Source organism: Mustela lutreola, chromosome 2 (genome assembly GCF_030435805.1).
Source record: "Mustela lutreola isolate mMusLut2 chromosome 2, mMusLut2.pri, whole genome shotgun sequence".
NCBI classification, from domain to species: Eukaryota; Metazoa; Chordata; class Mammalia; order Carnivora; family Mustelidae; genus Mustela; species Mustela lutreola.
Window position 1 is genome coordinate 196,967,685 of NC_081291.1, and position 25,851 is coordinate 196,993,535.

The 25,851-nt window shown below is 35.9% G+C and overlaps 1 protein-coding gene across 3 annotated transcripts in view; it reads right to left on the bottom strand.

Moving 5' to 3' along the window:
* NRIP1 (nuclear receptor interacting protein 1) overlaps window positions 1-25,851 on the bottom strand; it is a 102,960-nt gene that overhangs the window by 71,297 nt on the left and 5,812 nt on the right. For 2 of the 3 annotated variants that reach the window (XM_059164486.1, XM_059164485.1), the window contains exon 2: window positions 11,852-11,933. The exons of the other annotated variant lie outside the window; for it this stretch is intronic. The gene's annotated coding sequence lies outside the window, so the exon portion shown is untranslated. The remainder of the gene's footprint in view (window positions 1-11,851; window positions 11,934-25,851) is intronic. 3 annotated transcript variants of the gene reach the window in all.

Below are 25,851 nucleotides of genomic sequence, written 5' to 3' on the forward strand. Positions count from 1 at the left end.
ACATTAAAATAAATCTTGACCCAGTAAAAACTGGCACTAGGCCTTTTATTTTCTTGCAGTCAGCAAAACTACAAACCTATAAAAATTCAAATAGTAGTTAAGGGCATGCATTTTGAAGTGCTTTCATACATGGTGAGTCACTTTACAAACTAATACTTTATACTGAAAACTTTTTTAACCTGGATATGTAATCAGAAATCACTTTACAAACTTCTAAATACTATACAACGAAAGGAAAAGCAAGTCCATTTGGGGTTTTATCCATTGTTTTCTCTGACAACTGTCTTCCTGAGGGGGAGAAAAGAGTATTATTACTTACGGGCCCCTCTCTATCTTGCTTTATAGTTCACACACATTCGGGAGCTGCTGTTTATAACCCTGTATTAATCTAGATCTTGGAAAAATCAAATGATGGCCAATTTAATCACCCAACAAAAATAAGCAAGTGTGTATGGGGAGAGCACAGTTGAAGGAATTAGAGAGAAGTGGGTCAGTAGGTGGCAGATGGTAACGGGTTCAAACTTGAAAGGAGTTCAAAAGCGTGGAGCAGGGTTTGTGAAAACTCCTCAAGTGGAAGAGAAGCAAAAAAAGAAGAATGCATAATGTGTGGAAGAGAGGTCCTAATTTAGAAGGGTGTGCTATTGAGTAAAACAGTAGTCATCCAAAAACCTATTTTAATTCTTTTGGAATATACAGAATTAACAGTATTGTCAATAAAACATTATCTTTCTAGAACATTTCACTGGGTGACAACAAACTTACTTTCTCCTTTACTTTTTGCATAATATTCCTCTGATGTAGGTTATGTCCTTATTTTACAGATAGGGAAACTCGAGGCTCAAGTTAAACAGTCTCTTTGGTGAGCTACAGCTCAAACGTCAAACTTGAGACTCTAAAACCAGCATTTTTCATGTCACTGTATTAAACTGTGGCCATGACAGGACTACTCTTGGGATCTGCACAAGGAGTAAAAGGAATGCCACTGACCCTTGAACAAGTTTGAACTGTGTAGCTCCACTATCTTTCAGTAAATATATTGGAAAATTTTTTGGAGATCTGCAACAATTTGAAAAAACGGAAGAACCATGTAGCCTAGAAATACGAGAAAATTAAGAATAAGACTACAGTATGTAACACACATAGCTGTTCACGGTTATCAGGAAGGCTTCCAGTAAACAGTAGGCTATTAGTAGTTAAGTTTGGGGGACTCAAAATTATACACAGATTTTCGATTCTGCAGGGACTGGTACCCTTAACCTCCATGTTCAAAGGTCAACTGTCTATCCTTTGGGGTGTATATATATATATATATATATATATATATATATATATGACAAAGAAACAGCTACTTTTGCCTTCTCTCAAGTTACACTAAGACTTAAAAACTAAGAAAATAGCATTCTGTGGTCACCGGACTAGGTTTAAATTATATGCAACTTTCCAACAAATACTATTCACCCTTAATAGAAACCCATGGAAGTACTTAAATAAAATGAAAGTGTTATTTATCTATTTCTTATTTACTGAAATTATTGTGAAAATAGCAAATTAGCATGGACTCAATATTAATATAAACCCCGTGCACATATTTTTAATACACTTGTCAAAGTAACATTTAACATTCACTGTCCAGAATTCACAGCCATTCACTGTCAGGCTTTATCCATTTCTATTAGGGTAAACACTTGGACTTTCCTTCAAAATCTGTGTCTGCAATATAAAAAACAAAAACAAAACAAAACAAACAAACAAACAAAAAAGACTGAAGGATCAAATATTTAGCCACCATTAAAAAATAAAAGGCTATTTCCTATTATGACCTAGATAATAAGTAAAGGCTTTGTATACTAACCACCTAAAATATACCTGGATGGCCTGTAAGGTTAACTTCTCAAACCTATTCAGTTGCCAAAAGAATAGTATCCAAATTGCACATCACATTTTACCACAAGTAAGGAGGATTTAGAAACCATAATCCCATAAACACAAGACCATACGGGCCCCTATTTTCAGGGTCTACGGTGGTGACTGTATTCATGGTTCAAGATGCTGGTTCTATAAAACCGTTTCCTCCCTGGAACCTCAACCTATCTCTTTCTTTGAATTAATTCCACAGCTATAACCTAGATATACATGATATCCAGATTTGGGGGGGGAGAAAAAAAGAAATCCCTGAAAAATCAGAAACTTACTCCATTTCTAGATGCTGTTCTGAGCACCAGAACTATATCCCCATTAAAAAAAAAAAAAAAAAAATTCATCATTCTGATTTCAGTCCCATTTAGAACGTCTACTAGCCTAGTAAGCTATTTAATTTTAAATACTCCTAGGAAATAGAATTGACAGGGATGGGGTCACCTTTGAGAAACTTAAGGAAATCTGTGAGATGATGCCCTTCAAAAATTTTTTTTACTCCATGTAATTCAATATGATGACTTAAAGATCAATTCTGGGAAGTTGTTAACAAAACTTTCAAATTCATTCATCTCTCAAATTGTTGCATTCACCACGCAGGTAATTTATTACTTTCCCAAAGGCATCTCTATTTTCTTTCTTGTTTCAGATGAATGGTAAAGAGACTTATTACAGTAAACATTCAAGCTAACATACCAAATCAATCTTGTCATTAGTCAGGTAAGGAATATTAAAACAACATTCTATGTATTTTACATGAATACAAAGAAACTTAAAGTCCACAAAACACAGTTTGAGAACTATCACAAATGCTTAGATCATACTTTGGAACCTACAAATTTCTAACCACATGTAAAATCTTCACAGGAGCCACATGTAAAAATTGTTGCACCTTAAGCACCGTACATGATGAATTTGTATCCTTTTCTTAATTGTATCTAAAGCTCCAGGATATACCCTCGAGCTGCTGTCTCATCAACGTTTTATCATCCCATACACACAGGGCTTGAAGCTGGGTGCTTTATGAATCGCAGATTTATAAAACATATGGTCCCTTTCCTTCAGAAGTTTACAATCTTGCAGAAGAGATGAATAAAATAAATGCAGTGTGAAAGGTACTCATCAACTACTAAGGGAGAACAGAAGAGGGCACTTCAGGGTGATGATTCAAATCACAGGACAGGTAGAGTTTTTTGGTAAAAGAAAATGAGCAGAGATCACAAGACAACGCAGAAGAAATGTGCGTTAACATCTCTGAGGCCCAGGCAAATGGAATACAATGTTGGGATAAGAAGTAGGAGCCAGATCAAAATAGAACTTGACCTTTATCTTGTTAGGCAAAGGCCTTTGTTCAGAGTTATTAATACTTTCTTCTGAGAGGTTTACTGTCCTATAGTATGGAGAATGGGTTGAATAATAAAAAGGAAAAGGCAAAAAGACCAGTTAGAAAGCGACAGCAGTAACTGTCTCGCAAGCAGGAAGCACGGATGCTTGAATTTGGAGAACAGCAGTGGAAAAAGAAAGAAAGAAACCAAAACTTATAATTCTTCCTGTTCTCATAAAAATGACTATTGAAATGGTTAGATATATCATGGGTTGATAAATAAAGGCATAAAATAAAACCAAACACTTGTAAACAGACTTGCAAGAAAAACTGCTTAAATTACCACATAAAGTTACCTATTCTACTTTGGAAAAAAAAAATAAAAACTTCTTTTAATTTTAAAATTTTTAAAATATTTTTTACATCTTTTACAGCCTTATTGAGATATAATCACATACCATACCATTCACCATTCTGGAAAAACCACTTATAACAACTCCTTTCAATGTATTCTAAGGTAGGATACACCATTTGTTAATGTAAGTCTTTGATTACATTTTTGTACTATTTTAAAGATATTTATTGTAGGTAACCTAAATATAAAACTTTAAAAACTACAATTAGAAAACGTCTACTAAAAAAATAGAAAAAAGAAAGAAAACATCTAATAAGTTGAAAAGTAATCTATACTCTGCTACATATAAATTATTTCTTAAAAACTATCAAGGTCTGTTTGATTCATACTAATTTTAAGATGCCAAAATATGTGTCTCTATATTTCCCAAGAAGAAGTATCTTATAAATATATTTCTCTGATTACCAACATTATTTTTATGACCCACATAAAAAATACACATATAAATACCCAAAAGATAAATTACTTGGCCATAATAATTTACATGTTACCTTTCAGTGGTATAATACATGTATCAATTGGATGAATAAACTATTTTTGATGAATTCAAAATTATCAAAATGTATTATTATATATACAACTGAAGATCTTTGTTTTTTTCTTGCTTTAAATATTCCCTGCCCTCAGAAAATTCCTAAAGGCAAATTTCCAGGAGTGGAAAAAAAGTGTAGTTTGTCCACAAATTCAAGAAATACTTAGTCAATAAATATTTATGAGCTCCTTGTAAATCCCTGTCATCAAGCAAGAACAATTTTTAAAAGTATAACTGATATACAAAATGCTATACAACTTGATGAATTTGGAAGTAATCACACACTCATGAAATCACCGCCACAGGCAATGCCATAAATATATGCAACACCTTCAGAAGTTTCTTTCCGCCCTCTTTATTTTTTGTATGATTAGAACACTTAACATAAGACCTACCTCTCAGCAAATTTTTATGTATAAAATACAGTATTGCTAACTACAGGTGCTGTGCTATACAGCAGATCACTAGGATTTATTCCTCTTGCGTAATTTAAGGTTTACACCTTTTGACCAAAACCTCAGTTTCCTCTTCCTCCCAATTCCTGGTAACCCCCATTCTATTCTCTGCTTCTGTGAGTCTGACTTTTTGGAGTCCTCACCGAAGCGAGATCGTGTAGTATTTGTGCTTCTGGTTAGCTTATTTTACTTAAGGTAATGTCCTTTAGGTTCATCCATGTTGTCACAAATGACAGGATTTCCTTCTTTTTTAAGGAATGGAAATACTACATTTTCTTTGATGCATTCACATGCCGATGGACCTCTGGGTTGCTTTCATATTTCGGTTACTGTGAATACTTCTGCAATGTACACAGGAGTGCAGACAGCTCTTCAATCTCCTAATTTCAATTTCTTTGGCTATATACCCAGGAGTAGGACTCTGGATCAGACAGTAGTTCTTTATTTTTTGAGTAAGCTCCACACTGCTCTATAGTAGCTGTACCAATCGAAACCCGGCATTATTCTTGCTTCTTTCATATATATTAGTGATGAACACAACATAAAAAGATTCCTGCCCTCGGGGAGCTTTCACTTTAGAAGAGGAAAATAATCAATAAACAATAACTTTAAAAAATTTCATGTTGGTAATTTTCAAGGTAGTAAGTGCTGCGGAAAAAGAAAAGTGGAGAAAGCAAAGAGGGAAGGCCTCCACTCAGGGTGGAGTGGTCGCCAGGTTAAGGCCTAATTAAGAAGATGTGATGGCCTGGTCAGCAAAGACAGGACTTTAAATTTTACTACAACCAAAGTGAGGGATTTTCAACAGAAGGATGATTCTCATCTTTAAAAAGCAGCCAATACCATGTACTGTTAGAACTGGATGTCAACTGATTTCTTTTATAAAGGAAGAGGTTAAGTACTCTTAAAAAAAAAAAGTTAGTGAGTAGAACTGTAAACCGGCTACCTCAGATCTAGAATCCAAAATAACAGGTAACATATACAATTACGGCCAGTATTGCTCAAGGAGCCCTATCCCTCACAACAACTCCACATGTGACCATATTCAAAGGTCAAAAGAACCTTATCCACATTCTGAACACTAAGAAAGCTTAAAGCAAGGCATTTGGTAGTAAAATTCGACCTAAGTTCATATGAGGTAGCATATGTCTTGATTTATCCTACTTGGCAAATATATGCATGAAGAAACATTAATTAACCCTCATAATGTAGGTAACCTTTAAATATCCTCACTGATGAAAGTCACAGGTACACCAATATGTATACATATAACCTTTTTTTAACTGCCCTATTTTATGCGGGAGATAGTGGAATTACATTGCTCAGTTTTATCACATTCAAATTGAATCAGCCATGCTTTTAAAAAAATAAAAAAATAAAAAAAGGAAAAAAGAAACATACAATAAGATTAAAATTCTATCCATCATATAACCTACAGTAAGATGGAAGCTATGACTCATCTGCTGTTACAGATTTCGATTCTGCGGTTTAGAGATATGTATTTTTCATACATGTTCCCTAAACATGGTGAATTGCTTTATCTGATGTTCAACCAAAGAAAATGTTAATTATTTCAACAGTGAAGGAAAAACTGGCAGTTTGAGACCCACTCAATGATGGTATATTAGCTTCTGATAGCACAAGCACTCTACTCGCTGGCTGTGGAGCCCAATGGGGGGGTTCGATCTCAGGAGCCTGAAATCTCGACCTGAGCCCAAACCCAGAGTGGGCTGCTAAAGCGACTGTGCCACCTAGCGCCCCTAAGGGATAACTAGATATGAATTTGACTAAAGCCTTGTCTTTTAAAAACCCAAGATGTAATTCTATAGCTGTGCTGTCCAATATGATAGCCACTAGATAGATACATGTGGCTATGAAGCACTTGAAAAGGGACTAGTCTGCCTTTTCAAAATCTTTTCAATTTTAATTTTCAATTTTACCTTTATATATATTTACACACACACACACTTGCAGCAAGAATTACTATAACACTCATTGACTGGGCCAAACAGAGCCCCTTGTGAGCAAAAGACTTGTCCCTCCTCATGTAGTACTACCCACACAAGGTAACTCAACTCCAAGATCTAACAATGTAGAGGAAAGATGACTAGTTTTAACTGAGAAGTGACATAAGTGAAAATATACACTGAATTTCAAAAGCCTACTATAAGAAAATAAATGTAAGATATCTCATAATTTTATATTAATTATGCAATGAAATATATTTTGCTGATACTGGGTTAAATAAAATATTTTATTAAATGTTCAGTTTCTTTTTCCTTTTTTAATGTGCCTGCTGGGCAATTTAAAATCACATGTGCAGCTTACATTATACTTTTTTTGAATGAATATCACTGCTCTCAAGACTGAGAAAAAGACCTGACAAAAAATTTCTCAAGTACTGATGTTCTAGAATGAATAATTTCACTTTAGATCACCAAAAAGATGAACACAACACAGATAAAAGTAGAAAGAAATATTCATCACAAATGCTAAGGTAAGTTTTTTGTGACTCTAGAGTGTATTATTTTAGATATTCAAGAGGTATCCCAAAATTCAAGAATAAGATAAAAGCTTCATGTTTAAAATGTCTGATTTCATTTAAAATTTCAGTATTTCTACAGTAGTAAATATATACAGGAGGGTTTTACGTCCTATTTACCTTCAGTAGGGTTAGAAGAGATCTAAGTTTCATAGATCAAATACATGCCATAATGGCATCAGAAAACAGGCAACTTATTTTTAATAGATGGAAAAATTTCATTCCTCCTAAAAAAAAAAAAAAACAACTTTGGAGTTTGCACAAAATTGGAGAAAAATAAATCTGTATCACAGTATAATCTGTTATTACAAAAAGATACACTGATTGACATTTCCCAAATATCCCAAAATATCCCAAAGAGCAGTCCAAGTATGCATTCTACTAAAGTCAGATAAACACATGCTCCACAATTTAGCAGTTCGGCTCCTGTGCATACACTCATCAGAAAGGAACGCTTATTCCTACCAAATGATCTAAAAAAAAATTCATGGCAGCCTTATTTGTAGCCCCAAACTGGAAAGCTATTCAACGTCCATCTAAAGTGAATGGAAAGGAGAAACAATGGTGTGATCACATAACGGAATACAGACAACTGAGGGAACACAGGACACACACATGATGACGCTCAGAGACAAGATGTTGATGAAAAGCTCCGACACAAGAGTTCACATTACGTGATTCCAGCCATAAGAAGGTCAAAAACAGGCAAAACGAACACGTGGCAAAAATGTCATAGATTTGTTTCTGTTGAGTAGAGGTAGTACTGACTAGGAAAGACAACCTTCTGAAGTAGGGTGTTAGTTACACAGGGTATGCTTATGTGTAACAAGAAAAAAAAATCACTGAACTACCAAGTAAGAGTGTCTATTTGACTACATGAAGTTATATCTTGGTAAAAAGTTGTTTTGTTTTGTTTTTTTAAAAGTAACTTTTTTTTTTAAGGGGTCTTAAGTATCATTAGTTTCAAAAGAATTACTTAAAACCAATTCCTATTTTGAATTTACATTCTTATTCTGAATTTACTTAATCCTACAACTAAACTGAATTTATTTGCATTTTTAATAAAATATCGTAACCAGTTCAACTTTATTCAAACATCCTCTGAATTTTGAGATTACATGATAAACTTTCATAAATGGATAATTCATGACTTGAAAAGTGTAACAAGCCTCTGTATAACTAATGAACTATTTGAATGTCTGTTTCAAAAATTTAATTATAATAGTTCATTCTTATCTTCAATTTAAAAAGATAACTTTCCATGAATGAGAAGAACAAATATTGTTAAAAGGTTTAAATTACCCCCAAGCAATCTATACCATTAATGCAATCCCTATCAAAATACCAACAGTGTTTTTCATAGAACTTGAAAAAAAAAAGCCTAGGGATTGGCAGTGGGAGAAGCAGGCTCCCCGCTAAGCCAGGAGTCCAACGTGGGGCTCGATCCCAGGACCCTAAGATCATAACCTGAGCCAAAAGCTGATACTTAACCAACTGAGCCACCTGGTACCCCCCCAAAATCCTAAAATTTGTACAAAAGACCCCAAACAGCCAAAGCAATTTTGCAAAAGAAAAGTACAGCTGGAGGTATTATAAACCCACACTTCAAGTTACAGTACAAAGGTGTAGTCATCAAAACAGTCTGGTATTAACACAAAAACAGACACACAGATCAATGGCACAAAATAGAGAGCCCAGATATAAACCCACAATCATATGGTCAATTCCTTGACAAAGGAGGCAAGAATATGTAATGGGAAAAAGTCTCTTCAACAAATGGTGCTTGGGAAAACTGGACAGCTACATGCAAAACAATGATACTGGACCACTTTCTTACACCACACACAAAAATAGACTCAAAATGGATTAAAGACCTAAATGTGAGACCTGAAACCATAAAAGTCCTAGAAGACAGCAAAGGCAATAAGATCTGTGACATCAGCCATAGCAATATTTTTCTAGATAGGTCTCCTGAGGCAAGAGAAACAGAAGCAAAATAAACTACTGGGACATCAAAATGAAAAGCTTCTGCAACAGTGAAGGAAACAATCAACAAAAAAAAAACCTAAAAGGCAACCTAGTGAATGGGAGAAGATACTTGCAAAGACATATCCAATACAGGGTTAGCATCCAAAACATATAAAGACGTATACAACACCCAAAAAACAAATAATCTGATTAAAAATGGGCATTTGTAAGACATTTCCCTAAAGAAGACATCCTGATAGCCAACACACACGAAAAGATGTTCAACATCAGTCATCATCAGGAAAAGCAAAATCCAAGCTGCAAAGAGGTATCACCTCACACCTGTCAGAATGGCCGAAAACAAAACACAAGAAACTCTCAGCGTTGGGGAGGATGTAGAGAAAAAGGAATTCTCTTTCACTGTTGGTGAGTGCAAATGGAATTCAATGAATGCCAATGGTACGGCCACTGTGGAAAGCAGTGTGGTGGTTCCTCACAAAGTTGAAAATAGAACTGCCATATATATACATAGGAACATATGTCTGTACATATATATATATATATATATATATATAAAATAATATATACTGGAATATTATTAAGCTATAAAAAAAGAATGAAATCTTGCTATTTGCAATGGCATGGATGAGCTAGAGAGTATAATGTTAACTGAAATAACTCAGTCAGAGAAAGACAAATACCGTATGATTTCACTCATATGTGCAATTTAAGAACAAAACAAAAAAGTAAGGAAAAAAGAGAGAGAGAAAAAGAGGGAGAGGGACAAGCTAAAAAACAGACTCTTAACTGTAGAAAATAAACTGATGGTTACCAGAGGAGAGCTGGGTGGGGGGATGGGCGAAGTAAGTGATGGGGATTAGGGAGTGCACTCGTGTTAAACATGGGGTGATGTATGGAATTGTTGAATCACTGCATTGTATATGTGAAATTACTATACACTGTGTGTTAATTATACCAGAACTATAATAAAATTAAATTTAAAAATAATAAATACTAGTAACCCCTCCCCCAAAATAAAAAGGTAACTAGATGTCACAAAATCCAGAGTTTCTGATCATATCATTTCTTTCACTGGTAATAGTCAAAATTAAAGTTAACATTTGGGGTTCACTTACAATTTCTTTTATAGTCCTAATGTGCTTATTTAAATTTCTTACTCACTTTTACTCTCCCTCTCATAACTGACAAGAGGAAGGAGAAAATGCCACTTTGCCAATGGTGAAGAATTTTAAACACATAAAGTTACTACTTTTAAAAGTTCAATATATTGTACTAGGAAACATAAAATACTGTAAATGTAATCAATCCTAGGAATTCATGTGGTTTGGCAAATGATTAAGAAACTCTATGACACTGATTTCTGTGTCATCTCATGTGAATATAAATAATAAATATCCAATTAATAAAGAAAATATGTATTCAAAGAAGTAGGCTTATTCACTACAACTTCAAGAAATGCATTATTTTATTAAATATTTCTATTCCAAGCAAGAAAGCAGGCAAGTTTAGGAAAACACAAAACTTAGGGGAGGTTTAAAGGTGAATATTAAGAAGGAAACTTTGGATAAGGCTGAAGGGAACTGTCTTCACCACTGACTTTTAGTCTATTTTGGTGCAATCACATGGGGTCTTGGGGTCACAAAAGACAAAAATATAAAACGGGTAAGTTCCTTCCTTCCTAGTAATACATTACATGTCTGAGACTCAGGCTTTGCAAGCAGATGAATTATTATGCAACACTGATCTAACCACGTGATAACGCAGATAGGGAACTTAGCAGATGGACAGAGGCAGAGTCAGGTGTCCAGGGATCCTGATGAAAGACTGGCAGAAATGTAGACAGCAGCTGATCCCTATACTACAAGGTGGAGTTGTCAAAGGCAGGAAGGACTTTAGCCCTGCCTGATTAATTTAATGTCTATTCCATACTGTCTTAGATAAATAAGTGCCTTCAATATCTCATTTTCAAATGAAAACATTCTTTAAAATAGTCCTGTATGAAAAAAGGTAAAATGTAAATACTTCAGGTGCTTAAAATAGGCAACGCTGTTTCTATCTAAGCCAAAAATTTCTTTTTTTTTTTGGAAGATTTTATTTATTTGTCAGAGAGAGAAAGAAAGAGAGCGAGAGCAAGCAGGGGGAATAGCAGGCAGAGGGAGAAGGAGGCTCCCCACTGAGCAGGGAGCCTGACGTGGGGCTGAATCCCAGGACCCTAGTATCATGACCTGAGCTGAAGGCAGATGTAACCGACTGAGCCATCCAGGCATCCCACTAAGCCAGATTTTTAAACAAGATTTATTTATTTATTTTAGAGAGAGTGGGGGTGGGTAGAGGGAGAGAATCTCAAGCAGATTCCCTGCTGAGTGAGGAGCCCCACGAGGGACTTGATCTCATGACCCTGAGATCACGACCTCAGTGGAAATCAAGAGCGGGATGCTTAATGAACTGTGCTAACCAGCCAGCCCCCCAAAGCAGCTTTTTTTTACTGACTTACACAAAATTCAGAATTACCAACACTGAAATATATCCCTCTCCTCTGTTACAAACATCAAACAACTAGTTAATCAATATCTGAAACTTAAAGAAAAACAAAGAACAAAATGCAACATAATATTCTTTCTATAATTGGAAAGGCTTAACTCTACTTTTTTTAAAAAATGGAGCAACAGACAAAATACAATACCTTCCGGATGTGTGTCTCCTGACTGTTAAAATAATGGGTCCTGAGAACAGAGGTCTGAAATAGCTCACAGTCCAGAAACTCCCTGAAAATTAAGAAAAATAAATATTACTTCAAGCGCCTCTTATCTCAAAGAATTTCAATGGTATGTTTTACAATGGAATCTTAATCATTGACTAAAATAAATTATCTCAAAAAATAGCAAAAAAGATATAAGATAAGAAATATTCTTCATTATACATGCTTTCCTCTGCATAGCTGTTGACTGTATCTGATGAACAATCTGCTTACAAAATTATTTACCAAAATACACTGTCCTTATACTACATAAACACCATTACCTATTCTCAAGGTGAGAAGTTAATGATGATGAAGATGAATTCTGAGAAAAGCTACTAGGAGTATTCTGTAGTCAATACTGAGTTGAACACCTCTTTTCTTCCTCTCTCTTTCTCTCTAGACCACTAGGAACAAAAAAACGCTGAGCTGAGATTTAGAAGCCTTCTAGATACAGAATGACATCAACGTGTGGGCAAGTGTATACCCTCAGGAATAGAGGAGTGGGTGAAGACTTTCTGACCATCAAGAGACACAGGCTGTACTTCAATACTGCGGTAGCTGAGGGGACTTTATATTGATCAAAAGGCTAATGGACAGTGAAGTTAGTTAGTCCTAAAGAAGGTGTGACGCAGACACCCTGACCCCACTACGGCAATTTCAACTTCCGAAAATACAGTAGCTACTTTCCATCATTACTTTATTTTACCAGTGTCTGTAGTTACCCTAAAACCACATAGAGGTATCAGATTTCTTTGAGTAATACTTTCTCAACACCCTACCCAAGCAGGCTCTTTGACCATTATGCTTCCAGATCACTTTCTGGGCATCGTGCTTCTTCTTACTCTCACTGTGACTGTGAACCCCTCATTCATCTTTGAGTCCTCCGACACCTAACACGGTGCGAGGCCCAGAGCTGACCGGCTCCACTAATCGGTGGATCTTCCAGACTTCCTCAATAATATACCATGCTGAAGTAAAAATAATACCGTGAAACAAAGAGGGTAATTATATGGGCCAACTACAATGAGGAATACTTGCCTTTTAATCACTTTACTCACTCACACACACACACACACACACACACTCCTTCATCAGCAAAACTCTTCTTTCTAATCTATATTAATGCTCTCCCATCCCTTATAGACAATCAGCCTGGTAGGGTGGTGCATCTCCTTTCTGAACTAGGACTCCAATCCTGCTGTCCGAGGTCCTGCACCAACTGGCCTGGTAATTGCACATGAACACAAATTCTCTACGCACATACATCAGCGGCTCCTAAGCAACCCAGGAAATGTCACCTACATGTATGAGTCAAAGATACCCAGAATCATAACTAAGGGCAGAATGTTCCCAAAATTTTAGAAGTAGACAGACGGTATCATCTTTAAATAGAATTATAACTATTAGAGACAGATAACAAACAAACAAACAAAAACCCTGAAAAGACCTCCCAGGGGTTTAAAGAAAAAAGAAAAAAGAGCATTATCATTTCCTATTAGGACATTACTTTTTCAGCAGCTAAATAAAAACATTACCAAATCATTTTATGTAATAAAATTTAACCTTATTTTGACCTTCCTCATAAAGCAAACAATCTCTCTATCCAATAAGGTTCCATCTGAACTATGTAAGATGATAAGCAATACCTTAATTGCATTCATTTACATGACTTTGAAACTATTCTGGGCTGAAGTCACTGACTGCAAGGTCACAGAATACAAAAAAGTAAAATGTATACAATTTACTGAGGAGGAATGATCCGCTTAGAGTTTCAGCACCTTCTCCCTCCTCATTAAAAGATACCAAATGCTTAATGCAATCAACAGGTGCAGAGTTCTCTTTTTGAAACATATCACACATATGCACACTGATTTTATAACTATAAATACATAGATATACTAAGAATATATATTAGAATAAGTTCATCATATATTATGGCTTGCTTGTTAAAATCAATCTGCCTGAGTGGAGGTAAAGCACAATTCACCAGCATTTAAAACCAAAAGATGAAACAGAGCTATTATTTTTTCCATTCTCTCACAAAATTTCTAACAACTAAAATTCAGGTAACAAAGTTATAACAATTTTTAGGACAAGAACTGCAAACACAGGATCTTAAGTATATTAAGAGTTTCTGCTTTCTCTTTTTATAACCTTAACAAGCATACATTCAATTATTTGGCTTAGAGAAGCAGATTTTAAATGTCTCAATGTCAGTAATGCAGTATTAGTAAAAGGAGGGAAATACAACAGACAGAAATTGATTACCACAGATTATAAGCCAAGGCGTATCTTTGAAAACTTCAGAATATACCAAACCACACAAAACCAAGGTAACCAAAAAAATATTTCCCTTTAGTTTTGTAAAATTCTAATACAAACTAGATAATATTGGCACTTGAATTTACTGGAGAAAAGAGAAGGAGACGAAGATAGGATCTCGGGGGTACCTTAAAAATGTTTATTAGAACAAATGTAGAGTATCAGATATTTGTTTTATGTTTAACATAACATCACTGGAATACTCATTTAAGAAATTCCTATCCAGGGTTGCCTGGGTGGCTCAGTCAGTTAAGTGTTCAGCTCGTGGTTTGGGCTCAGGTCATGGGCTTGGGGTTGTTAAGATGGAGCCCCATGTTGCGCTCCGCACTGGACTAGGAGCCTGCTTGGGATTCTCTCTCTCCCTCTGCCCCTCCCCACCCCCTCTCTCTATCTCTCTCTTTCTCTCACTTAAAAAAAAAAAAGTTTCTGTCCATTAAATTAGATAAGCCTCCCACATTTCATTAACTAACTAACCACGTACTTTTATACTCCCCAAGCCAATGTTTTGTAATTAAAACTGAGTTAGTGAAAGAGAAACAACCTTATTATAAAATCTTCACCTTCTTCTCTACCTTCACAGAAGGGCAAGACTTTTTTCATGTAAATCTGTTAGATCCAAATAGTTTCAACCGATGCTACTCCACAAAGAACACAGGATAAATACATATTTATTTAAGTACTATATTCCTAAATAAATTCCAATACCATAATGTCATTTTATTCTTTTTAAATGAGAAATAAAATATCTCATTTTTTTCTCTATAAGTTAAGCCAATTCACTTTGGAATAGCTTACTAATAAAATTAATGCATACAGGTATTTCTAAAGGTACTAGTTACTATTATGATCCACATGTAACTTTCAGTGGCCATTTCTTCTTTAGATAAATTTCCTTCTGTAAGAAGCAACTCAGGGTCTAATATAATATACATAATTTGTATAACTATGTAACAGGCAATTCATGGTTCATATCCTTTGACAAGGATAAAAACATGGGGGCAGATCAGAATCTTCCAATATTTTTTCCAGTGTTCTTGGTCACATTTTTTTTTCTTGGTCACATTTTTACTTAAACTCAAATCTCAGGTTGACAATATTAATTTCCTATTAAGATGACAACTTTTTGTTATTTCTGAAACACTTCCCTCTGTCCACCCAAGTGACTGAACAAATGCCTTATGTTCCCGCAGCTCACTGATTACAATCACAACATCTGAAGTTCTATTCCATCCACACAAATTTAGGATTTTCCTTTCCTTGGATATCAGAACACGTTAAAACCAATTTTTGTAGCCACAGACTAGCCTTTGTGTATCTTTAAATGGGCTACAACCTTGAACTGAAAACGAACAGTATTAACGGCATCACTCCTCCAGCTCTCGAAGAAAGAAGTTAAGTCCGACTCCAGGTTTAGATACACTTATTTTAACAGCATCAATCTCAGGTGAGCCTAGTAAATCCTACCCACAAAGCAAGTGTGCACGCGTGTTCAAGTATGTGTGTGCCTCTTTCCATTTTCTCTTTACTTTTTTCTTTCTTCTTCCCCAGAAGGTTAATGAACAAAATATTATACTTTTAAGTATATATAATGATCCAGAGATAAACTACCCATGTGTCAGAAAAAGAGTTACCTAAATAAAGAAACTTAACAATTGTGTATGTAAAATTAAATCCTGGACTGACAGGGTTGTTCAGATAACACTCAGAAAAGCACAACGTGACTTAAACTGTAAGGAACAGGCCAAAAACACTCCATAAAAATCAAGTCTGCCTAGAATACGCCGTATCTCCATTCGAAACACCTGCTAAGAATATGTGCATTCACAATTCTGTCTAGGAAATATTTTTCTTCCTCTCTCACCTGTTCCCCCGCCCAGCCTGCACCCACCTCCATAAACAGCAGTAATCCACCATTATAAAACAGTTGACGGTTAAAACAATGAGCCAACGGAGAAAGTACAATATTCCATAACTGACATTTACTGCATTGGCCTTGGACTTCTAATCTTTACCAGACGGGCACACAAATCAATCCATCAGCTCATAAAGGTGTGCTTTTTTAACCTCTAAAACAGATGGGATTGGCCAGAAGTGTCTGGCATGTCAAACTGCTAATCACTGCTGCCCTTTGCACAAAATAACCCACTTAAGTTGAGGCATGGTTGCACTGTAACCGACATTAGTCTGTGGGAAACCCATTTAACTGTCACATACTCCTGCCACTCCTGCTCTCCCTTAATTAAGCCTAATGCCTTATGCTTTGACCTTTTGTTCTAGCCTATTAACCCTATCTAGTACAAGTTCAATTATGTTAAGCTAAAAACTTTGCTGTAAAATATTAAATGCCAAGCTCAAAAAATCATAAGGGACACCCTCCCAGCCCTTAGTTCTATGCACCCTGTTACTCCACGCATGCAACAGTAAAACCTCGTTTTTGAAGTGATACTGACTCTTACAGAGTTGAGAAGAACCAAATTATGATTCTAGCCCAACCCCCTTATTTTACCAACTGAGTCCAGAAGAACATTAAATGACTTGTCCCTTTCATAGTTTCAGCTGAGCCATACTGAAACCTGTCTCTGGCTCTAGTCCTTTATTCTCCACTGTATCTCTGATTAATAGTTAAACCAACTGATAGCATGTTAAGGATACTAATATTTTCACCACAAATGTGGATCGCTCCCCATCCTCTAGAATGCACTACACATGTCGCACTGCACAAACTGGCCTAAAGGAAAATATGTGGGCACGTGAATGGACCTCAGAAATAATTTCCCCACGCACACAGGACTTTCTATCCCCGCCCTATTTCTTTTCTTCTTTTTAAAGGCTAACAATGGTCATCAAGAACGGCTAGCTTCTGCAACACTCGAATATAAGGCAATATGTATGAATACAATTTTTTCTTTCTTTCCTGATGCTTCATTTAAGTATTCAACAGAGAAAATGACTTAAGCCACACTAAGCAATTACAACTCACAACTTCTCCCCAGCAGACGAATTCATAGCTGGATATCTTTTGAAAATACCTCTTTTTTACACCCATAAATATATGGATTTCTGTTCCCATATATCAGAATTTCAAAATATATAGACAAAAAAACCTTGTTTTTTGTTTACAGTGAAAAAGAAATTCAGTGTAAAATCAAATCAGATATAGTCCAAACTAACATGCTGTCATCACTGGGGTACTTGTAACATATAGTAATGTGCATTATTATTCCTCTTCCATTCTCTTCATACCGCTAGAAAACGTTCTTACTACTCTCACTGTAACACATGGAAACAATGTAAAGATCAATAACAGATAACAAATTTTGGATTTCATCTGGGATTCTTGTGAAAAAATGCATATTAATTTTCAATTTTCAGAAGATGAGTCATCAGATTTTAATTTTGTCCTTATTGTTGACTGTCCAAAGCCCACTTTACCTATTTCCAGTATTAATCAATGCTGTCATTCCACCAGAACCTTACAGGTGAAGGTAATATGCCTTTAATTGGAACATACCATAATTTTTCACAGAAAGATCAGTGTTGTACTAAAATGATGACTAAATCCAATGACAGAATTTATTATGTGTTAAGGTGTAAGAAAACACGGCATCAGAGTTTAAAACTCAAAGTAAATGTGGTCATGCTATTAGAATGACACCTTCAAAGGAAAGTGTCAGTTGGCATTATCAGAAGGCATAGGAGGATGTATAAAATGTAAAATACATGGATGGATGAGTAGTCAGAACTAAAACAAACACTGGTAGCAGAGAAAATTACCAGCGAAATAATGATTCAGAATCTTATTCACCCTTTTTACTGTAAAGGAAAATGTTGTTAATTCAAACGACACATCATGTCTTCGTTACAAGAGTCAGTTTATGAACATAGAGATTAAGTTTGAGTCTTTGTTGAGGAATCCTACTTTGGAAGATTTATACCAATGTATAGAATTCATGCATTCTCTTAACATATTGACTGACATTAAGGAACAATGAAAAGCAAAGACAATTCAGTTAATCAGGATAAAACAAGGTTGAAAGCACAAAGTAGAATATATCACATAATTAGTAAATGTGCTAATTTTTCTACCCTCTTACTTTGGACAATCGTCCAGTGGCCTGCATATCTTTTTTACTATGATTTATAAGCATGTGACATAAAAAATATATATACGAGCCATGAGAGAAGACATCCCTTGCAAGCATGCTTGAAGTTTAGTAAAAACACTTTTGTCTTCACAAAGCAAGAAACTGGATTAAAGTTATTTTAAGAGCATTTGTGAAATCTCAGTGTTGTAAATATATATATCCCTGATAATCTACACATTTCCTTTTGCATTTGAAAATGGCTAGCTTAGAAATTTCTGAGCTCCATTTTAAAATAAATTTCTTCTCTACCTTAGCATTATTAATCTAGTTGACTATAACAGTATTCTAACAGAAGATTCACCTCCAGAGAAGAGCAGTTACTAGTTAAAACAACAGCAAAGGGGCTTCATATACTACGTAAGTCCTCCAACTTAGTAGGTTTGAATCATCAAATCATTCTTGATGGCCTCTAACTTTTAGATTAATTAACACCAAAATTAATTCTAGACATGAGATTTCAAAATGCCTCCCTCTTCCCAACGAGTCAAATCCAATGCGATTAAGTGTCAAGCTGGTGGATTTTACATTACCATAACCTAAAGAGACTATCTATAAGGCTCTATAAAAAATTTGTTTCCTTAAGAAATAATTAAATGTTCCCCCAAAGGTTTCGCTAAATGTGTTTTCTAATATATTGTCATTTGTGTATTTTTGAAGAAACCTAGCATTATAAAACAATTTTAAGTGCCAAGTAATTATAATGTCACCAATAGTTTCACATTTTTCTTCATAATTAATATGCCTAGAAAGATGATGATAAATTTTTAGAAATATTATCCCTTTTAGAAGTCCTAATTTAAATAATCTAAAGAAAAAAAAAACCTGTAGAACAGTAGCTACTACGAATTAGTTACAGATAATAATTAGCTGCCATTATATATAAATACATAAAGACTCCATTCCTGACCCCCCCCCCCCCCACAAAACCAGATTTTACCAGTAACTGGGATTGGTACGGTCCATTTCAACAAATGTTTATAAGAGCCTTCTCTGTGCCAGGCACCTATGGTACCAAAAGTACACTGATGAAAAGCCCCTATTCACAGAGCTTAGGGTCTACTGAGAAACACAATCACTAAACAAGTGGGACTATTACAATCAGGAAGGAGTACAGAGAACAGTGAGAGACAAATCTGATCTTACTAGAGGCCTGGGGACTGTAGTGAGCATCTACACACTCTTGCCCACTGTCCCAGGAGTGAGAATATTCCTTCTCAATCTGCTTCACCAGGGTTAAAATGTGGTCAGTCTGGGCTACCCTTAGGTTTCTTCTCTTGCTCTCATTCTAGAAGGGTGGATCTAGACACACTTGGCTCAGGGCATCACCACCTTCGTCCACACAGTGCCCTCTCATCTTGTTACCTTTTCATAGGAGAGCACTGAAACAGGGGCCATAACCTTACCTTATATTCCCAATTGAACTGAGACACCCAACTATCTGCACTGATGATTTTAGAACATGACTCTTCAGTAATAACCAGAGCTGACCTGTGAGTATTTTGATCCCACTAGCCAACTAAAGGCACCTGGCTCTGTTAACCTACAAAGAGAAGTTTCCCTACTGGTTTTTAAGTAGAACTCAAAAATGTATATAACATGTAGGAACAAAGCTGCCGCATGAATAGATGCATAGCTCCACTGTAAAACTTGTTTTAAATTCTCAGCCTAGAAAGTAACATTCCAACTACTAGAATACATGAACCGTAAGACTGTTCTGAAGACCATATTTCAGTCCCAGGAGAAGAAAATAGGCTACAAAGACGTTGGGGGTGGGGGGTGTAGCTGGCTCTGCCTCACTGTGCTTCTCAAGACCGTCTTTCTGATTATCATGAGGTCAGCTTGGACTTTACTGCTAGATCCATCACCAAAGATTAATAACTACTTCTTAACACCTGGTACATAGCCCTCTTGCTGAGACTGCCTTAATAAAACAAAGTGTGAAATAAATTAAGATTTGATTTCTTATCCTGGGTTTACTCAACTGCTATCCGTATGAGTTTTGTTTTGTTTTTTAAAGGAGCTCAGGATTCCTTATTTTATTTATTTATTTATTTTTTAGGTTTTCATTTATTTATTTGACAGAGAGAGATTACAAGTAGGCAGAAAGGCAGGCAGAGAGGGGGGGGGGGAGGAGGAAGCAGGCTCACTGCTGAGCAGAGAGCCCGATGCGGGGCTCGATCCCAGGACCCTGAGATCATGACCTGAGCTGAAAGCAGAGGCACAATCCACTAAGCCACCCAGGCGGCCCTGCTGTCTGGATGAGTTTTAAAATTTACTAAAATTCTCAGGGGTTCAATTTCCTCCTCTGTAAAATGCAAGCAACTGTTTTGGATATTTTATTTTATTTTTTTCCAGTTTTTATTTAAATTCCAGTTAGTCAACATACAGTGTAATATTAGTTTCAGGTGTACAATATAGTGATTCCACATTTCCATACATCATAGCATTAACAACAATGTTGGAAGATAAGCAAGTAATTTTACCCCATTGCACCACAGGTATACCCTGGCAATAAAGAAAAAAGAAAAAAAAAAAAAAACAAGGACAAGTTAGAAATTGAGAAAACAAAAGGGAAAACAGGAAAAAGAGGAAACAAAAGAGAGAGAGAGAGAGAAAGGAAGATCAAAAGAAAAAGGTGTGTAAGGGCTAAACAGTAGCATTTACTACTGTTTGATTTATAGTTTATACCAACCACCTATCCTATGTGCTTTTCCATTATGATGCCTCTATAAAACCAACTTGTTTGAAAATGGGGAGGACAAAATACCTCTAGGACAAATATACTTAAACCTGGAGCATCCTTAGGTTCTATCAAATTCCCTTCCAATCTGAAAATCTAAGGATTCTATGAAATTACTTCAACTCGTAAAAGCTGAAAACCAAACAAAACAAAACAGGAAGAGGAAAATATGACGTTGATTCAGGTCAGTCAATAATTACTAGGATAGGTAAAAGCGATGTTTTATTAACAAAGTAAACAATGCAATTCTTTGAGTTTTGCGTCAACACCACCAAACATCTGGATATTGGGAAAGAACCAGATGGTGAATACAAAATTTCTATCTTCAATCCCTGGCCTCATGGAGATTCAGTCTATTTCAATTAAATATTTTTTAAAGGCATGGATGGGTTAGGGAAATATGAAAATATGTATCTGAACCCTAGAAAGTTTGCCCCCCTCCAATAGTTCACTTATGTAGTTTCTTTCTTACCTGGCCAAATACAATACATCCTCTTAATAAAACATCATAGTAAAACATTCTTTCTCAGGTTTTATAGAAACCCTTTTGTTTATCCAACATTTACTTGGCAATTCAAAATCTAAAGCACACTAGAAAATATTATGTATATGAGCGTTATTACTCATCCTTGTGTCTCCAATGTGGTTTGAATTTGACTGTAACTTTTAATGTAGAGGGAACCAGTCGGGCTTTTTTTTTTTAAGATTTTATTTATTCATTTGACAGACAGAGATCAAAAGTAGGCAGAGAAGCAGACAGAGAGAGAGGAAGGGAAGCAGGCTCCCTGCCAAGAAGAGAGGCTGATGTGGGGCTTCATCCCAGGACCCTGGGATCATGACCTGAGCCGAAGGCAGAGGTTTTAACCGACTGAGCCACACAGGCAACCCTCGGCTTGACTCTTTTGGGTTCAAAATTCCATAAATTTTAAATGAGGTAAGTAAAAAGAGGTAAAGAGGTTTAGGACTACATTTCTCATGACCTCAACAATAAAAGAGCATGTCTAATGTACACTTAAAAATACACTATATGCCACAAACCTCCCTAAAATCAAAAATCTCTTTCCTGACAATAGTCTACTCCCAAATGAAGCCAAATACTCATCTTTCTATCTGCTTCCCTCTGGTAAATTCACAAACATATTATTAATTTCCTCTTTGTATCAAAGAGCCTAGTTTATTAGCATAATTTAGTCTTTAAAATAAATTATTGTGGATGAACATAGGGCAATGAAACAAAATTCATGTCAAGAACCGTTATAGTCAAGAATTTTAACTTTTCAACCAGGAAGAGCTCCAGGTTTGAATTTGTGGCAACTGCTCCTTGAAGTAGACAAACATAATTAGCCTTGGGAATATCTGGATTAAGACCATGACAAGGTGTTCTAATGAATTAAATCGAGAAACATAGTTGCTTTCTCTGCTTCAAAGAACATTATAGTAACTCTGTGGTATACTTTCCAAGGGTTAGCATTTGAGGAGGGAAAAGAGCTTGCATGGTTGCCCTTGGTGCTTAGTTTTCAGGTAAGCACAGGGAATGGGGCATTAGTTCTCCAGAGAATTAACAATAACTCCTGCAGAATTATCAACCAGAAATAAGAGTGCTTTCCTCCTAGGACTGGTTTTTGAGAATCCAGGCTGGGTGGACTGGATGTGCTCCTTGAGTTCTCCGGCTCTCCGGCTATCAAGTTTGGGAGCAGGATCGTTGATGGCATTCTAGAAATCAAATAGAGACTGGTTTTCTCTTATAAAGATGGCATATTCCCATGATAAAGCAAATCATTATCAATGAAATTAGGTGTGTGACCTCGAGAATTTTTCAGGTTAGGTTTATCTCTATAAGTAGAGAAAATGATAGCATTATACTACATGGAACTGTAAAGGGGCCAGCTCAATGCCTGGCCAAAGCAGGTGCCCCCCAATCCTCTTCCTTTTCTTGATCTTTCTCTTAATAAAAAAGGACAATGCAAAAAAAGGTAGCTTCTCTCTATTTCAAATTTTTCCCCTTGTCTACTCCTGTTAAAACCATAGGCTTGAAATCTTCACTGTTTACTGACAACAGCATACATCGATATATAGAACCAGAATTCCAGAACTTAGAAGTCAAACGAATCTCCCTTGCTCTATAATCTAATGATGTTACCCAGAGAAACAAAAGGACTTTCCCATTATCTGTATCATACATTGTATTAGTAGCAGATCCTAAGCTTGAAAAAGTATACTTGGGAAAACATAACAAATACTTAAAAATTAATTTTCCAAAAATCAAACTTGAGCCTACATGATCCATTGTACAAATACCCCTTTTACAGGAAAAAAAGTGAAACTGTGATTAATTCCTTTGAGGATGTTTCTTATTATATCCTACCTGGGAGGGTTTCACAGGTTTTCTAGTACTTTTTCTTGGTGTTCGTACCCTTCTTCTATCTACCCTCCTTCCCTTAATCTGTTTTTTTTTTCCTAGTGTATACATCCACCACTCTGTTGTAGATTACTATAAATTCATAAATTCAAGAATCAAAAAAATATCTAAGAAAGTATGCTTTTCAAAAACCAGTTACAATCCCTTAAAGACTTCCTGTCTCTCAAATTCTGAAGAGACGCCTTAAAAGATAAAACCCTTTTTTTAAAAAAGATTTTATTTATTGATTTGACAGAGAGCACAAGTAGGCAGAAGCAGGCGGGGGTCGGGGGTTGGCGGGGGGGCGGGGGGGGGGATGCAGCCTCCCTGCTGAGCAGAGAGCCCGATGTTGGGCTCCATCCCAGGACCCTGAGATCATGACCTGAGCTGAAGGAGAGGCTTAACCCACTGAGCCACCCAGGCCCCCGAGAAATTTTTTTTATCTCGAACTTCTAATTCTCAAATTTTGATTATGTTCTGTCACATGCAAGTACTCTTATCTACATTATGTTATTAAATCAACACAATTATAATACTATTTTCACTTTAAGACTGCATATAAACATGATTTCCTAACTACTGCAATGCTAAATTATCATCCGACTTTTTAAAATACGGTAACATATTTAAGATGTTCACATGTTATACACAGTATGGGCAAATTCAACAATTAAAAGCCCACAACTACAAAGAGAAGCTAGTGTAACCACTATGTGACTTAAGCTTTCCTCTTATCTATCTAAAACGAATCCCCTGACTTTTCACCCAGTAACCTCACATTGCTGGTACAGGTAAAATAAAGCATCCCAATAACAAGAGACACTCCTAATTCCTTAGTTCCTGATCTGTCCTCAATTCATCACCAAATTACAGATTTGAAAATAAGCCCTGTCACTTAACACGTGACTGAAAAAAGACTCTCTTAATTAGAAGTCAAGGGCAAGAGACTCCGTCCGTTCCACCAAAGCTCTGAATAAACACCAGCATCAGGTCAGTAAGAGTGGTCCTGGTCCTAGTGGTATCTTAAGCTGATGACTCAAGTTCCCAGCAGACTTCTAGTTTAATATTTCTTGAAGCACTAGGCTTAGTCACAGAGTGACCTGGAATTTAAGGCAAATCAGGGTCTCTTCCTTTCATCCTTAAAGACATTTTTTATAAACATATATTTTTATCCCCAGGGGTACAGGTCTGTGAATCACCAGGTTTACACACGTCACAGCACTCACCAAAGCACATACCCTCCCCAATGTCCATAATACCACCCCCTTCTCCCAAACCCCCTCCCTCCAGCAACCCTCAGTTTGTTTTGTGAGATTAAGAGTCACTTATGGTTAGATGGGTTTTAATTTAGAGTTTTTATTCCCTGAGGTACACCAAGCCAAAAAATTTCCTGGGGAGAGTGTAACATGCTAGCTTTGAATTTCAAACACAACTATTAACCCTGTCAGAGAAGAAATTCTATTTCCAAATTTCTTAACAAAATGCTCCCCCCTCCTCATTTATTAAAAGAGGAAGGTAAGACAGAAGGAAGGGTGGGTAAGAGGACAGGTGGATGGAGAAAGTTGGGGGGGGGGGGAGAGAGAGAGAGAAGGACGGAAGGATGGACGGACGGACGGACGGATGTCACAAGCATCCTCCTAAAATTTCAACATATTCGAAACTTTAATTTCAACATATTGCCGAAGTTCAACATATTCTGGAATTATCCTTGAATTTATTTCAACCAAAAAAAAAAAAAAACAGATGATTTATCCAAATCAGGTAGTTATCCATAACATTATCTTCAGGAACAATCTATCTTAAAATCTGGTAAAGACAATAAGAAAAAAATCTTACTACTACTTAGTAAATAGAGTATAGTGGTCCTTTTTTTTTCAGAACTACATTTTTGAGTTGCCAATCTCCCAATGAATTCTTTAAATCTCTCTCATTCTATTGCTCCTAGAGTTCTAGGCGAAATGTTATCCCTAGCATGGTCTAAGGTATTAATTTTAACAAAATGCAAATACGGTGGTAAAATGTATCACATTTCCCTCTTTTCTGATCTTCTCAATGTTCTATGAACTTGAAAAAAAATTACGTTGTTTCGGATGTATTGACACCCTAAAATATCACAAGGTTTGTAATGCTTTATCTGTAATATTTGCAATATAGTGCAGGAATACATTTGAATTTCAAGGTTCTCGGTGCAGAGAATGTACTATTATAATGGCAACAGTTAGTATAATGTTATCTCAGTAGCTGTATTTATTATGAAAAATTAAAACTGCCCTTGATGACTGTAGTAAAGTGAAAGGAAAGGTCTGTTCTAAATGACCTCTAATTTTTAGAATCCTAA